At 35.5% G+C, this 18,798-nt stretch overlaps 1 protein-coding gene across 1 annotated transcript in view; it reads left to right on the plus strand.

Moving 5' to 3' along the window:
* Positions 1-18,798, plus strand: part of LOC134660302 (uncharacterized) — a 65,644-nt gene that overhangs the window by 20,198 nt on the left and 26,648 nt on the right. The gene's annotated exons all lie outside the window — the stretch shown is intronic.

Here is an 18,798-nt window from a genome sequence, read left to right on the forward strand (position 1 = left end):
GGGCTAAGTCCGGACTACGGTGGGTGAGTAACAGTTTCAAACCCACATTCAACAATAGCTGCCTTGGCAATATGAGCAGTATGGACGGGGGCGTTGTCATGCAGAAGCATAACACCTTTGGTTAACTTTCCTCGCCTCTTTTCTTTGATTGCATCCTTTAATTGACGTAGAATGTTAGCGTAGTACTGTCCTGTGATATTTACACCTTCTTCTTTATAATCGATCAGTAATACTCCTTCACAATCCCAAAATATCGTGGCCATGACCTTGCCAGCTGAAGGGATGACCTTGAACTTCTTGGGATGAGCTGAACCCTTAATGTGCCACTGCATGGACTCTTGTTTACTCTCTGGGTCATAATGATGAACCCAGGTTTCATCTCCAGTAACTATTCTTTGCAGCACCTCATCAGGATTTTCACCGCACAGGTCAATAAAATCGGAACAACAAGCTACACGCATGTCTTTTTGAAGCCGAGTCAGCATTCGCGGAACCCATCTTGCACTTACTTTTGACATATTTAGATGGTCATGGATAATATCATGTACGGTACCAATAGAGAGATTGGTTACTTGTGCTATAGATTTTACCTTCACTCGACCATCTTCCAATATAAGTTTTTCCACTTTATCAATATTTTCTTGTGAAGTAGCTACTACAGGCCGGCCAGGTCTAGGGTCGTCTTCAACACTCTCCCTTCCACGTTTAAACTCGCTTGACCACTTTTGAATGGTAGATAAAGAAGGAGCAGACTCACGGTAAACACAATCCATTTCCTCTTTTATGGTTTTTTGATTTTTACCCTGTTTTGTCAAGAATTTTATCACGCATCGATGTTCTAATTTAGTTAACATTGTCAATTCCCACATGATGTTCATGTTTGTTCAGCAATTGCAGAAAAACAAAAGAACATCTCGCTTCGAATTATACTTTTTTTTAATGTCAATGAATAAACCTTAGCGGCCAGTAACGAAAGAAATTTTAGAAGAGGTTGTAAGATATCAATACCGAGAATATTTTGAATGCCCCTCGTACTAGTGATCACTCAAAGGTTTTCTTGTAAAAATATGTTTTTATTAAAAGTGTAAAAATCAAATACCTAAAATAATAACTCAATTCGCTTTGATTGATAATCAATCAATAAAAAGAGGTTGAGATAATATTGACTATTTTATAGTGCAATAAGTATTATGCCCTACCTTTATATAACCTAGCGATTATTTAAAATATGCTAGGTATGTGTGAATTTCATACTTGTCTTCAAAACAATACTTACAAAAACACACAATGTTGGGGGCGATCACTAGTATATAGAACGAGCATCGATAATTGAGTTTATCGATATAGGAAGTCCCTACCTGTCAAGAAAATTTGCCCCACGGATTCCTATGTCTTTTTTTCTACTCCAGCACTTAAATGTGTCAATTAAATGACTGACAGTGATATCTAAAGCAATGTCATTTGAATGCTTTGTCTATAGGCTCATAAGATGACTGCTAGCAGTCATCTTATGAGTATAATACAACTGCTTTATTTTTTTTAAAGATACAAGTTCCGATCATCTTGATTGAAAGAGGTATGTTTTCATTTACAATAATAACTCTTTTTTTTTTAAATAATAACTCTTTTTTTTAATAATAACTCTTTTTTTTTTAATAATAACTCTTTTTTTTAATAATAACTCTTTTTTTTTTTTTTTTTTTTTTTTTTTTTTGCTGCAGCTGTCATAGAAAAAGTAATGTATGCAACAGCTCATAATTGGTTCTTAAAATTCTCGGGTCTTTTTTTACAAAACTCGACTACGTCTCGTTTTGTAACTTCGACCCTTGAATTTTAAGAACCCTTATTATATCACTGTTGCATAAACTACTATTATAAGCTTCATTCTCGGAATTACATGCAACATTTTTATGAATCTTACTTTTACTATTTTCAACAGAATATTACATTTCCTACTTATATTTCAAATTCGAATCATTTATCATTTATTCAAAGATATTATATTGAATGAAAATGAAACCTATCATAAAATAATATTAAGTTACGTGTTCGCCAGCGAACTATCAATCAATTTCAGTGGCACAAATTGCGACGGATTCCATTCGATCTAGTTTTACCTAGAAATTGGGTTGGGATTAGGGCATGAATACCGGTATTCCGAAATCCCGAAATACTGGAATATCAGACCGATTTTTACGATATTGTAATACCGGAATTGATTAGGGCCAATATCGAAATTTCGGTATTGGGTTTTTTAAGTTTCGTTTTAGAAAAAAATATGAATATTACGACTAAAACTGCGATTATTGCGAATAATTCGACGGAATTATATTTTTATTAAATAAATTATTAAACATTTTTTTGTTAAATATGAAACAGGAGTTCCAACAAACTAAAAATATTCAATATGTAAACAGAAGAAAATCAATACCGGTTCTGTTCTGGAAATTCTGGAATTCCGTTATTGAGGGCTAATACCGGATTTCAATACCGGTATTAAGAATCTTTCAATATTTAATACTCTAGTTGGGATAATACCAGGTATTTAAATCACGTACCTATACATAATATATTATTTAGAGAGAGCACGAGATTTACGTAAACATAATGGATATAAGTCCCTACTTCTAAGTAAGCCGTTAGTAGGGTAAAGACCCTTTTAGGCTTTACTTTATGAACAAAATTTCAATTATTTGTTACATTCAAATATTGAAATGCTTTGTCCAAATTTGACGGAAAAAATCGACAGCAAACTAAAATCGGCCCATATAACGTGTACCTATAGGTACTTAGTACGCTTGGTTTTTTTTAATAGCGGTAAATATGTTTGGTTTTTGTAAATATGCTTGGATTATGTAAATATGTTTTTATATTTGCATTCCTTCTGGCTAAATGTGCAGATATACCTGTGTAGCATTCTATGATAACACATATTTTGTACAGTCAGCCAAAATCACAAAATAAACCAACGCGTCGTTCGCATACGTTTCTGCTTGTTAAAAAAAAATCACTTTGGTTCTTTTTAGGTAAAAAGCGTCTCCTACAATTATTTAAGATATCTAGAACTTGAGCATTAATGAATTCAAGCTTACCTAATGTTTTTACATTTCCAGCCCCGTGTTATTAAAAAAAACGGTACGGTTTATATAAATATGGAAATACGGTGACAAGTATTATTTACAGAGTGCTGTTAGGAAAAGTGACTTCAATCCATTCGAATATCAAAGTAAATAGGGCATGTGTACGCATGGCTAACCTATTGTGTAATCGTGCGTGTGGAAGTGAATGATACAAGCGAAATTCGAATATACTTAGGTACTTACCGAGAACGAGAGATGTTAAGTAGCGGGCGCCATTTAAAGCGCGATTTCGGTAGATCTTAAGGCATGACCTATACCTTTATAATAAAATATACTAAACTGATATTTACACGTCATTTCAAACGCTTAAGTATAGGTAAGGAAAAGCATTTAGACCTCAATGTGAAATTTCTTGTGTTAGGTATGCATTAAAGCTTTCACAAAATTTTAACTTTTAAACAGGCCTGACGCATTTTTTATTTTGATTACTTATTCGGGTAGATAATAGCGTTAAGAGCCAACAGGAGCTAAGATTTAAATATTTTAGGTAAATATACCCGTCTCGCTAACGGAAGCGGATCCTAAAACTAGTGCGATAAGGACAAGGCGAAAAATCCTGCGTAAAAATATCAAAAATCGAGGTTTCGTACTCGACTGTTTCCTCCTCCAAAACTTAACCAATCGTAACCAAATTTGGAAATCTAAATGATTATGACATTATCTGTGTCGGACCGTTTTGATTTTTTGACTAATTGATGTCAGTTTTGAATAGCACGCCTCTCATTGCGGCATAGTCAATTATTTTTGAAGGGCTCTAGCGCCTTAAAAAACAAAAATATTAAAAAAAGCAAAACGGTCCGACACAGATATTGACAATATTAATCTGTGTTGAAAAAATCATTGCTCTAGCTTCAAAACCCACGGAGGAAACAGTCGAGTACGTTTGTATGGAGAAATGACCACTCCTGTTGGCTCTTAAAAGAAAAGTAATTTCTAGATTTTTTATTATTATCACTATTTCAATAAAAACCCGGTGGTTTTTTATGCCCACTGCCCGTTACCAATGGTGCTACGTGGTACATATATGGCCACTGCTTTGTTAGCCATACAGAGTAGTTTAAAGGGTAAGTTAAATTCCTTAACTAAACTATCCGTGATTACCGTAAAATGGGGTGAGAAGGGTTCGCGGGGAGAGTTAGATTATGAATGGGGAGAGTAGAGATTAAAAGGGGGTGAGATGGGATTTGAAGGCTATTGCTACAAAAATAATGTATTCCAATTTAAAATGGAGCTATAGTATTTAATACTCATAATAGAAAGTCTTTTCATATTTATTGAAATAAGCCATATACATTTTAAAATATTTAACAAATAAAACGTGTCAACAGGGATGCGTAATAAAATTGATCATATAAAATATACTCGTATTTATTTAAGCAAAATCAACCTCCAGTCATTGAAGCATAGTTAACGACATGCAAATTTAACTTAATTCGGTTACAGCTCGAATCCAATTAGGCTGTTCATTACGCTCAACTTCAATAACAAGTAAACATGTTAGTTGTAAAATCTTATAATGAGATTACGCATGTCTCACGGTTTACTAGTGAGGTATTCAAATTGAGGTTGGGTTTTAGTTTTAGTGATTTGCTTTTCACTTTCACTCATAATAATTGAGGAGGACAAAATATCATTAGAAGTGAAGGAAAACATCGTAGAGAAACCTGTAGGTATATAATACATCCGCGAAGAAATTCAATGTTACGAGTAGGTACGATAAGTATAATGAGTTCAAATAATTTGTCCTTTAATAACCAAATAAATTGAAGATAAAAAAAAATATGTTATGAAAATTGAAGACTGTTTTTAGGGTTCCGTACCCAAAGGGTAAAAAACGGGACCCTACTACTAAGACTTCGCTGTTCGTCCGTCCGTCCGTCCGTCACCAGGCTGTATCTCATGAACCGCGATAGCTAGACAGTTGAAATTTTCACAAACGATGTATCTTTGTTGCCGCTATAACAACAAATACTAAAAATAAAATAAAATAAATATTTAAGGGGGCTCCCATACAACCAACACGATTTTTTTGCTCTATTTTTGTTGATGGTGCGGAACCCTCCGTGCGCGAGTCCGACTCGCACTTGGCCGGTTTTTTTGACTACCTTTTGATTGCTGTTAAAGGTAGGGTACCTTTAACCGCTTAAGTTCGTAAATTAGAATTCATTTCATAAAGTATCTTAACCGAATATTGTAGGAATATTTTATGTAATAAGTAACATTCAGAACTCACAACAGTACTTAATGCTGCTGCACTTGGCATCCGAACATAGCATTGACGTTGCACAATTTGTTGGAAACAAACTAATGAGGAAATGTGTCCTGTACATACCTTACATAACTTTAACATGTTTACTTGACATTATTTTCATAAATACCAGAGTAAATATACGAGACGCACGTGTCCTTAAATATAAAGTCGGTGGGGTCCCTCGAGGCCAGAGGGTCTATGTAAATAGGGTTTTTGTAAGGACAATATTATGGTAAGTTTAGTGGAGAAAGCTATTTATGCGACAGATAATGTAAAGATATGGTCGCGTGTAATAAAGTCGTACAAGAAGCTTGGATTTAGTCGTATAAAGAATCTCATGCGTTAAGCTAACGTCTGAGGGCATACTGCGAACACCAAAGGTTCACAAATTGCTGACATCTTTCTCTGTTATTTAAATTACGCCTTAATTGGAGTAAAAGAGAAAGATGACAGCAACTCGCGAACTTCGGTTTTCGCGGTAGGCCTCAGCCCTTTGACATGATTATCATATCATTGAATTTTGTGTCTGTCGTATTCTCTTTACTCACAAAATTATTACCAGCTTAGGCAGAACTGAAACACACGTTGGATATGGATATGCAGCGTCCTTAAGAGTCACATGAGCCTAGCAACGGCCTACTTATTTTGCCATGAACATTCAAGTTACCTACACATATACTCGTATCTATGTTCGGTACAAGTTTAATTTTAAGTTACTATAAATCGTAATACAAATAAATTAGAGCTAATAGAAGGTTTACATACAAAACTTTTACTTGTTCTTGTTTATGCAAAGTTCCATGTTTAGTTTAGGGATTAATTTTACCTCAGAGATACCCAATCACAATTAAATGCTCACTTGTTTATAATTCAACTCTTTTTGCCTAAAAATCTCAGACAATAACAACACAAACCCACGTAGGTAGAAAAAGATTTAACACTTCACATAAATTCACTCTAATAACTCTCAGCTTAAGGAGACCCTTACAAATCCTTACTGTTCTGATAAAAAAGACAAGTGCCATTGACAAGATTGGAAAAATCTAGTCACCTCAAGTGCTCTGAAAACTAGGACAGTTCCGTTAAACTGCACCTGCCTGAAGGGCTACTCTTGACTTACTTTACTTAAGGTTCCGTTCGGAATTTGACTACAGTATTAGTGCAGCAGTATTGCAGCGCGACATTTTTATCCTTCCTCGGTCCCTCATTACCGAGCCTAATCCCGAGAATTGGCGTAGGCACTATTTTCAAACGATATGCACCCGCGACCTCCGGACTGCAAGTCGCACGCTCTTACCGCTAGACCACCAGCGCTCCGTGTATAGTTACACCTATTTATATCCTATTTTAAGTCTAGATGCTGTCGCCTCTCGAGCATTTAAGAACATTCAAGAAGGCTAAGTGAAAAGTGATGTAAAAGAATGTTTTCAATTATGGAAAACGGTGCTCAGCCACGAACGTCACAGTAAGTGGGACGTGCACTTTCACGCGAAATGTAGGGATAAAAGGTTCGGAAAAAATGCGTAGTGACAATGTTTTATTTACACTCTGCGGGGTCATTGATTGTACTGGAATATTTTATTTTTTTAGCGACGACAAAGGAGTTGTCACTTCGATACTGTTACTAGCTTTTTCCTGCAACTTTGCTCGCGTAGATGTCGTTTATGGCCCTAAATTGGATATGATTTTTGGGACGAAAATACCTAAAGGTATTATTAAGTATACGGTTTAAAGTCACGTGTTTTTAGTCACTCGCAAGACATGTTTCGAAGAGCCTAAATATCCTTTTTCAATCACATTTTTTAAGAAAGTACTTTGATACTAGGAAAAGTTTCACCCTCTATCAATATCCGTTTATTTATTCAGATAGCCGTCAAACATCCTACTTTAGAAAATTATATTCTGCCATGGGTTTATTCCCAAAGTACTTCAGAGTCTTCTTTATGAAACTTGATATGAATTAGAAAACAAAGTTTAGTAGATCTTCATAACAGAAAAATATAAGTTAGACTCGTCCATATTAAATACTGTTTTGATGGATAGACGGCTGATAAAAGTATAGAATAGTTAATCACGGGTAGTTAGAAAACGAACCCTTAAAACAAATAACAGCTAACTACGTATACAAATACAGTTTGCCTTTGTATATATATATATTATATATACACTCAAAATAGATCTATAAATTAGTAACAACAAACTTTTAACATTAATAAATAAAAATACCACGGCTCTTAATGGTGGATCAAAACTACAAAAACTTTCGATAATAACATGGATTTCCTTTATATTTAAGGGGTGAAATGCACTTAACTATGAAAGGAGTAAGGTATATTTACTACAGAAACAACTCCCTAACTAACAAATTTACTGTAACAATAACAAACTTTAACTCAATTCCCTAACAAACATCCCGAAATATTATTGAATGTTCCCATACAAAACTTCCCGTGTTATATTGTCAGACGAGTTAATCAAAGCCTCCCTACGGTCCTGACCTATCTCGCTCACCCATCTATAAGGGTACACGAAGCTTTCATTATACGCAAAAATATTTCAGAATGGCCGGTCCCTTGTTGGGCGCCACTTTTTGGAATATATTTGAATATTGTGCAAAAATATGTAAAAATTGTTGAGGCTCCCATCAAACTGTTTATATACTATTTCAAAAAATAACACAAGATCTTGGCTATTTGAAAATTTTAACGTATTAAAATATGGCAACACTTTGAAGAGGATTTAACAAATAAAAATTATTAGTATTGAAATAAATATTAGCTTTTAATTTTAATTTTAAAGGGTTAGAGGTCAGATTTCAGTACACACAATATGTGGTGTTTATACTGAAATCTGGCCCCTGTTTCGCCACAGTGATAATTGTTACCTGGGGCCCATTTCTGGAACGGTATTAGTCAAATATTTATATTATAGTCCTTTCTCGCTAATATGGCACTACTGACCTAAACGGTGCCGATTGATCGAAATATGGTACTAATAAATTATTTCATAAATTATAAAAATGTTTTTCATTGCTACTGGGAAAATTATTTCTGAAAAATATACTCGATCGTCATGATAAAATGTGAAATATTTATCAAGCCCACGTTTGGGTGCCAATTTATATACAGAAACATTTTATTTCACGGGTTCGAATACTACACAGTCACTACTTATAAAAACACGAGTTTCTTTTTAATATATTTAATGAAAATATGGTATGAGCAAACCTGAATGTAGAGAACCAGAAGAAATATTAACTTTACGCTTAGTTGCTGATGTTAATGATATTGAAAAAGTTTTTTTAGTTAAGTCCCGTTTTATACATAATAATTTGTAAGAATCGTGAAAGTTTAAATCACTGTGTCACGTACCTAATATCTGTTTGTGAGATATGATTTACTGATACGGTAGTAGTAACGACGTGATATTTGAAGATTATAAGACAACACTCTAACAGAATAGATAAACTAATACCGGCCGGGATATGGACCTTAATTACCTTTTGTGTTTTTTTCGAGCTTCCGATATTTCGACGCAGTTACATGCATCTTGTTCACGTGTCAACGATATAAGTCTAATGAAACGAATCGTGAATAATTTAAAACTGTTAGAGTAGATAAACATAAAAATACGATGCAATTTAGTAAATGCGATATTGCAAAGGAAGCTAGCACAGGTCATATAATATAGGTAGATCATTCTGATTGTGAAAATGTATGGGTCAAATTGCATCGAATCACTTCCAATGCATTAGTAGATGTAGGTGAATGAACACATTTATTTTAAGTAGCAACCAAACAAGCCATTAACGGGGCAAGATAATCCCAAGATTTTCATGCCATATAGCAGTTTCCTAAGAAAACCAAAAAATTGGGTCACATATTGAATCGCTACCCCTTGTAATGAAATAAATATAAACACAATCCAATATGCTCAACGCAGCCTTTCCATTTCCCGCTCGGATACAAAATATAACTGACGGAATTTCAGACAATGTGCGTCCCGATATTCACTGCCATTTTCTGCCAGTAATTGCTACTTCATTTAAAATGTTCCTGTCTTTATTTTCTTCATCCATTTAATAAACGAAATGGCCTACATTAAATATTTAAGTTTCATTTCTGTCTGTGAGTATCGCTGATTTTGTGAAAACGTTAAATTTAATGGCCATTATCTCCACTGTTTTATGCTTGTTATTTGAAAAAAATTGCGAACAAATTTTTCACTGAATAAAATTCTACACTTTTCCGCACTTTGCAGTGCTAATTACTCCAGAACAAGGTTTTATCCCATTTATAAATAAAAAAGGTTGCGAAAACTTTTGGCGACATTAAAAACGCTTACGCTAAAAAAGTGCCTAAAATTCGTTATCCGCTTTCTGCTGAGCTCATTCTAACATTTTCCTCCCAAGCGAGAAAAAGCAGCAATTCCTATTCTCAGCATCTTTTTCGTTTCCTTTTTGTACGCCTGTCAAATATTGGCCGGCTCGCTAGAGGCTTTTAGAGTTAGATCGAACTAGTGTTGGTCAGGATTTGAGTCTTATAACTCTTATAAGTCAAAATATAGTTAAGCCTTGATTTCTACAAATTGCGCTAAAAAGACTTACTAGTCGTAACGATTATTTTAGCAGTAACCAGAAAGTACTACAACGTATAACAATTAATCAATTGTCTAATCTAGTGGTTGGGATTTGGTCTAAATTTGACTGAAAAAATAAACTATAAATCTCGTGTTTTATGTTTATACGAGTTTTCAAATACCTATGTACTTACGCAGGCGTTTCTTCATCAAAGAATGGTTTCATGATATAATTTCTAGTTATTTAAGAGAGGTATTATAGTCATAAAGCCATGAATATCATAAATCTTGGACAAAAATGCAGACAAGAAAGTAAAAGCGTTCGGACCGCTGTATGAACTACCCAGAGTCTAAATAATGTATCGAGTCTACAGGTAACAACCTCAATCACTTGAGTCTTTAACAACACTAGATTGAACCGGGCAGGTCCAGTTTTTCCACCTTAATAATAGTACGTTTCGGTAATAAGCCCAATCACGTGCGGTGCGGTTTAGTACGTGCTTCCTCGCTAATACTGTGGGAGGGGTTAACCCGCAAATGCATAGTGATATATGACCATGATATTTTGGTGGTTTAGCTGCAAGGGAACAAATGGACAGTGTTAAATGTAATGTAATGCGTGTAATGTAGTGTGAAATGTAATTTAATGCGATTTGTGTTTTTAGTCTGGTAACGTTATGTAGACTGTGCAGTCGAATATGTATGCGACAGTATTTGGTAGCTTGAAAGAGGAATGTCCTGCTACCGTTTAATAAACGTCGAAGAAGAGATTATAATAGCTAATGCATACAATCGCATACATTTAGATCCCATACTTGGAGAAATGACAGTCTAAGAAATGTCAGGATTTTTAGGGTGATGTCCAGACTTTTATCTGGATTTTCCATATCTTCATATTGCAACCCTATACGGAGTCCAAAAGTAAACTCGGACATAAATTTAATTTGGTACACTTAGTGCCAGTTGCACCATCAGCACTGTACATAAGTTTATACTTATGTATGTACATAATATAATCTCATAACTAGCCTTCTTATTGGAACCCTACAATATGTGTGGATAACATAGGTAATATTGTATGTATAACATAACAGACCTGTTTTATTTATTTCTATTTACTTATAATGATAAATAAGGATAATTACTGTGTACCTAAAGTGATATAAATTAAGCATAGCGAATATTTTTCAGATATCAAGTATAATACGTGAAGCATGCAACGATTTAACGCTTTGTAACTTTTAACCTTTTTGACCCTTTGTTTGTTTTTACTCCGTGTAGGTATGGTAATATAAGTATATGAATAATATAAATTTTTGCGCTTTCAATTTTTCAATCCAAAGTAAATAACGGTACTATAAGGGAATTTGAATCACTATGGAGATTATATTTCAAACACAACCCTTTTTACTAATATATTTTATTTTGCTCTATGTAAAAATGTTAGGTATTTTTCAGCATCAATTTTTGCTACAGAAAAAAGTTGTATCGGGATAAACTCAAACGATTTCACCCAATTGGACAACGAATCCCTATAAAATGGAAATGGCAAGAATCATTACGCAATTCCATGTATAATGTGAAAATCCAAACGAGCGTCGAATTCAGCTTAAAATATTACAATCCATAGCGAATTCAGTACGAACGGAGAAAAAGAAATTTTTGCATCACCGACTATGGAAATTGAATTGGCGATTCTTTGAGAGCTTTTATTTTTTCTGTCAGCGATTTCCGAGCTACCTATTCGGAGGTTATCAGACTACATCAACCGATTCAAGATCTTTTAACAGCTGATCGAATGATGTTCCTCAGATCGGAATGTTTGAAACGGTAATGCTGTACGAAGCAGAGTGCAGAGGCAATCAGAAAAGGAAATGGCTAGATATTTCGACTGAATGGGTTCATCTTATACTTGGGAGTGGCCTGGATATTTAAAATTGCGATTTTACGTAAGGATGTCAGATAGAAAAAACGGGCAGACTGCACTAAGGACGGGGCCACAGTAGATTCGGTCTCGGCCTTCTACCTCGCACAGGGTTCCGTACCTGCGGTACCTATGCGGAGCTCAACATGACTTCTGCAGAAGACACGGCCTCTGGCCTTGGTAGACCCCGTCGTTTTGCCTAAATAGCCGTTGTTTCCGATCTCTTCGTCTTCCTGCAGATTGGCCCTCGGCCTCACAAATAATTTAAAATAGGTCGTTATGCATCAGATTGACCCTTTCATACTCCCTTATTTCTGGTTTTTATGCGAGTTTTCCTCGTGACGTACCTATCTAAAAAAATGCATTTAATTTCAATTTTTTGTTTACAAATTGTATTGAATATAAATTTGAGTTTAATATATCACACACATACTAAATTTATCAGCCTAAATAAAAAGTGGAAATCAGGTTCCCATTCAAAAGCTTAATAAGCTTGAGCGTATCCAAAATGTCTGCATTCGGTTCATATTTGGGTTACGCAAATATGACCATGTATCTCACTTCCGTTAACAGCTCAAGTGGCTCCCTATCCGCCTTCGTCGTAACTTTCACATTTTGTCCCTTCTATATTCTATTCTTTACAACCCTGCAACTCTCCGCTATCTCAAAAACCGCTTCAGTTATCTCTGTTCCGCTAGGTCCGCCCAGAAGTTAATTATTTCTGTCCCCTCTTCCGCTTCAAAATTCTATAATAATTCCTATACTTTTCAAGCTGTTCGACTTTGGAATTCGCTGCCTCTTGACCTAAGGTGCACTCAGTCTCCTAACTCTTTTAAGAGACTACTTAAACTCCATTTCTTATCTCTTCCTTAATACTTTTATCTGTTAACTTTTTCTCTATGGCTGGCACTGCTATATATAACTTTGTTTTTGGCTTATATCAACGGCCTCTGTAACCTTAAACTAACAAATGCTATAACCATATCGTTTGCCGATGATACAGCTATTCTGGTACGCGGAAAAAGCTGGCCAGAAGTCCAGAGCACCGCGGAGCTTAACTTAAAACTAGTTGTAGAGTAGCTCGATTCCACCTGCTGACATTAAACGTCCAGAAGACCAAATATGTCTGTTTCTCAATCGACTCAAGAGGCCAACCTCATGACGGATTTTGTATTACGGTTAGACATCAGAATGACGTGTTGTCCGGGTCCTCTAATTTAACCAGTGCTAGCTTCTTAGAGCGTTCAAACACCATGCGTTACCTTGGTGTACTGCTCGATACTCACCTCACTTGGCGGCAGCACATCGAGTCACTCAAAAGCCGTCTTCGTAAGCTTACGTATGTCTTTCGAACTTTAAGAAATATTGCATATCCCGAGCTGTTGAGGACAGTTTACTTCGCTCTTTGTGAATCCGTGCTATGCTACTGCAATTCAGTGTGGGGAGGGGCGGCAAAGACGCACCTCATTACTTTAGAAAGAGCTCAACGGTCTCTTCTCAAAGTTATTTACCGGAAACCATCACGATACAGTACTAAAGAACTATACACGCTTGCCAATGTTCTCTCGGTTCGCCAATTGTATCTTAGAAAAATCTATATATATATAAAACTATCTCTGTCTCACTCTATTGTAAATATGTCTCTTTCTTTGATTTTTGTATATATACCGAACACACACACACACACACACACACACACACACACACACACACACACACACACACACAGTGTAACTCTCTGTACAATTTGTACCTACCAATATATAGATTAAGAAACTAGTATAAGTAACGAAACTGGGTCCTGTAACACAGGGTTTCCTAGATCAGGACACAGGGACGTGATTTACTGTATGTCTAAATTTATACAATAAACTTTTTTCATTTTTATTTTTTTTTTTCATTTTCATATTATATTATATATGTATTTATTTATGTATGTATATATATAAGTATGTGTATGTATTGTATATGTATTTATATTTTGTTTATTTTTATTTGCAAGGTAATTTGTCTGTTTTCGATGTATTTAGTGATAGGTTTCTTTCATTGCATTTGCAACACTTACTGACATATATATATAAATTTATTAATTTCCGCTACCCAAAGGTTGTCTGGAAGAGATCGCTTTTTAGCGATAAGACCGCCTGTTGTTTACCTCTGTTTGTATTTCTGTTTTATTTGTATTGTCTTCTTTTATTGAGGTGTGCAATAAAGAGTATTTGTATTGTAAAAGCAGATACCAAATAATTGAAATCAGTGAGCTATATTGTGCAAGCTATTGGGACAGTAATTACAGCGCCTCAAAAGGCACTTGCACAATAGAAAGGGACAAAAGAAACAAACAAAATAGGTACTTGCGGAAATCAAACCAACCCTAAACGACGGTTTGACCCACAAAGCAAGGATGTTCTTAACATTGCTTATTGGGCTCAAGCGACCGTTTATATCAGTAGGACCAGTGTAAGTGAAAATAAACTACCAGAACCAGTGTAACTGTCCCACTGTTACATTAATTGGGCAGCTCATTAAGATGGGTTGGGCTACAGTTCTCACGGCGACACATTTCGGATACGACTTTCATTGGAACTTTTTGAATTTCTTCACGACGCAGGTTTATCTACGATATTTTCCTTCCTCTGTATTGTGACTGAAGTAAGGATGAGTCATGTTCGAACGGCCCGACACTTCGTTTTCGATGACGATCGATTCGGTGATCTCGTGATGCTTTCTATAGAAATCTGAATTATCAGTCACCTCGGCCCAAACCCGAACCGTTCTAGCGCGAATGTTCCTTTATTAGCGCCAGAATTAAGCAAATTCTGGGCTTTTTCTCGTAGGGAATGCTCCCGGTACTGAGTTTGTATGCCGAGAACCGGGAATTCCCGGTTCCGGTACTGAGTTTGTATGGCGCGAACCGGGAATTCCCGGTTCCGGTACTGTATTTGTATAGAAAACCAGTACCGCGAGCAATCCCTAGCTGCGTTGGAAGCGATCGCGATAGGAACAACAAAACTGAAAGCGGTTTCAAGCGGCCACGTCCCACTCCCGGGATTAGATCTTTGCTTGATTAACTTTGATATTTGAATGCTGCTGGCATTGTTTGTGGACCCCACAACTTTGTGTTTGCCCAAGTGAAAACAAGCTTAACTGGAACAGGAATATTAATTGTTTTAAATACGAAGATTGGGTCTTGTATGAATTTAGGTGTAAAATCTGAGGCCATGTCATTATACGTATTAAAAATTAAAGATCTTATTGATACTGACTAAAATAATCGACTTGGTTTAAAATTACATCTCAAAACTTTTTTGTAGTAGAAGAATTGCGTTGCGGGACTTGCATCTTTTTACATGTAATGTTTTTGGTGATATTGTATTTTCTGCTTGTGAAAGATCTCACGGGATGCACGTCACATATGTTCAGTTGTACGTGTACACTACCCCTCTGTAACAGTATTTTCATCCTACTAGTAGTTCTGTTACCTTTAATCTTTTTCCTCTACAGATAAGTAATCTCTAAACATATGTCCACCGAGCCTCTTCCAGTCTACAATCCTATTACGTCCCTGTCGTTGCACCGTCGCACCGGTCCAAAGCCTAAGTCCATTGAATTGCTTCGTATGCTACCTACAATATATTGTATAGGTACGTGTATTGTGTGTCCCTGTATTCCGAGTGAGCCGAAATACGACTAGCTTGAAATGCTTGTTCGAGTTTCGAGATCGTAACATATTACTCGTTACTGTTAAATTTTAGGGTGTTAATATTATTATCAATATATTTAAACATCCAGTTTTGTTTACAACTATACGCTTCCCTTGGTTTTAAGTATGTGTTGGCATAAAGAGTAGGTATTTTGCACCTTACATGCACGATATTGTTATGCCTCTACGAAGTATCTTCGCTGCATTCGTGGATAACTACGAGTATTCTGTCATCTGCAGTGCTATATATGAGCGTAGCTTATCTGAAGAAAACTTTTCATTACTCAATGAATGCAAATTGTCAATAAAATAAATTGATATTTTACTATGATAAAGCTTCCCCTTATTAATACACCGTGTTGAAAACTGTTGCATTAGCATTACTTAACTCTCACGAGTACTTAAACTACGATATCAATTCGAAATGTAAGTAACAGTACAAACACGAATGCTTTATAACCTTGTACATAAAAAATATCTATTTGCGCGTGTACCATTCGCAAAATGGCACGAACGCCGTCATTTCAGTCCCGTATGAATAAAACATTGGCATATTTCGGCATCGACGGTTTTTCGACCTTGGTTTACTGATTTAAGTTTTTCTACGTTGTCCGGAACTTATGGGAGCGGAAAATTAAATCCAGACCAATGTGATTTTTAGGGGAATCTGTCATTTTTTCTAAGGAAAACATTTAGCTTATTATTAGTTATTATTTAGCTTTTTTAGTAATTACTTTTGTTATTCTCTGATGTATTAATTTTATTTCTTACGAATGGGGGCCCATTCGAATTAATTGGTTCACATGACGGAATAAAGTGTTTCACTTAATTATCCATGTGTGAATATTATTATTAGGTACTAACTACCCTATGTCCTTCCCCGGGTCTCAACCTATCTCCATTTAAAATTTAATTTAAATCGGTTCAGTTGTAGAGCTAACAGACAGACAGACTAATTTACTTTCGCATTTATAATATAGTACGGATTTATTTCCACATAAGTGATTACCTGTACGACCTTCTAGGCTACCATTAACTTTATACTTAGGTAGCCTAATCGTTGAGCCGTCCTTCAATAGGAAATGAATAGTGTATCGCTAAAGACGAGTATCGATTAGGCTACTCTAAATAGACTGGCTTTAGGCGTTAATGTTGCATAGAGACGGCTTATGTCGTTCAAATTGTTGTAGACGATATCTAAAGTGTATCATAAGGTTGAAAGTTATTATTTACTTCAATGGAACTTAATAGCGTACCTACCTATCCTACTTAAACTTTAAAATTGCCTCAGAGGTTTCGAAGACGGCATTGTCCCTGGTCTCGGGGAAAGACGGGCTTGACATCAACATCTAGCTGCTCTATAATTTTGAACTACTCGCACTCGATCCCGAAACGTCTCGTATTTCAAAAATAACTATTCGCCGTTTTCAACATAATGTTTTGGACTCGAGTGACGAAATTGAGCGCTTGAAATTCAAAAATCGGCCCCTGATGGCTTGCTGTCGTGTCTAAAATTATTAGTCTTTCGTTTCAGAACGGATAAATAAAAGTTCTCTTTCAGGAAAGCAGGAAGTATTTGGTCCGTTTCCGGGATCCCAAATCTCCAGCAATTTCTAAATATTCTGCAACAAAACTTCCATGAAAAATACAGATTATAAAGCTTAAATATTACACTGTATTTGAGGAGCGAACGTAAAAAGAATATAAAAGATGCAGTTTTGCGCAGACTGTCGGTCTTGGATCCATTCCGTCCTCATTCAGAGCATTCATTCCCACCACTAGACGACCTAGACGTACACGGATAGGTAAAATCTTATGAAAAACCAGTGTAAGTGAGGGCTCTAATAACGCAAAGTTATTACGGATTGCAAGGCAAAATTACTTCGGTTTATATTATAAGATAAACTCTAATAGCCGGGTCGTGCAATGAGAAGATACGATGAAACTTGTGGCATACGTCCCACTTTCCAGACTGTTTGTACGTTCATTTAAAATTTATGTATCACTTGATGTTTTCGCGCTGGCAATTTCACACTGTTTTTGACAGTCGCTGTCATTGCAAAGGTTGTGAAAGCCGTCATGACTTTTAGTAGTGAAAGAAAACTTGGACTCTATATCGGTTCAAAGATCTTTATTTTCTCAAAAGAATTGTAACAATTCACTTATATGAGAAACTTATAATTATATGGATTTAATAATAATATCAATATTATTGAAGTGAATACTTCTTTAGCGGCGCTGTGCACTTTTTGAGGTGGGGAAAAGATGTTAAACTCGCGACAGGTCACGTGACCGATAGATTCGACAGATTGAAAATTCGTAAGATGGACACGTGACCTGATCGAAAAACTGTCATAATGTCATTGAGTTTTCACTTCTGCCGGCACTCCCGGAGTGCAACCCGTTGTTTTTTTTTTCAGAATATTTTTATTTTTAAACACGTATGGATTTCTGCTGTACTTAAAAAGTAGAATGTTTGATATATCTATGTAAGCTGTAAATATTGCGATCGACATTCATATGTTTTACGTATTCCTTGAAGGAAATAAAAGTGTGTTTTTGGTGGTCAGTTAGTATTAGTACCCGCATGGCTTAAAAGAAACAGGAAATGGGCTTTGCATGTGGCATACGGGCTTTAGCAGCCGCCCAGAGGTAATTTATAACAAATTAATTCCTAACGACGGGTATAAAATTAGTTGTTTCCTAATCGTAGTTAGACATAAATCATAATATATCTTATATATCTTAATGACATATATTCATAGTTATAAGAACTAGTTAGTAAGTACTTAGATATTAATTAATTTCATTTAAATATGATGCATGCGACACACATGACATCACACAATATTTGCATGTCTCTATGACCAAACATGTAGCTCTATTGTATTAGTATTTAAGACCTGTATATACCATGTTTAAGCAAATAAAACTCTGAATCTGAATCTGAATAATTAAATGCCTCTATTTTCTGTTGTTGAATAAAAATGCCTTTAGAAACATACTACGCGTAGATCCTCTAAAACACAAATCCTATTACAAAATATATGTAAATGGGCCATCTTTAAAAATTCTTCCGTGATGAAATATCTCAAATGTTCTGCATCCATACTAATATTATAAATGCGAAAGTGTGTCTGTCTGTCTGTTACCTCTTCACGCTTAAACCGCTGAACCGATTTAGTTGAAATTTGGCATAGAG

This window comes from Cydia amplana, chromosome 2 (genome assembly GCF_948474715.1).
Source record: "Cydia amplana chromosome 2, ilCydAmpl1.1, whole genome shotgun sequence".
In the NCBI taxonomy this organism is placed as follows: domain Eukaryota; kingdom Metazoa; phylum Arthropoda; class Insecta; order Lepidoptera; family Tortricidae; genus Cydia; species Cydia amplana.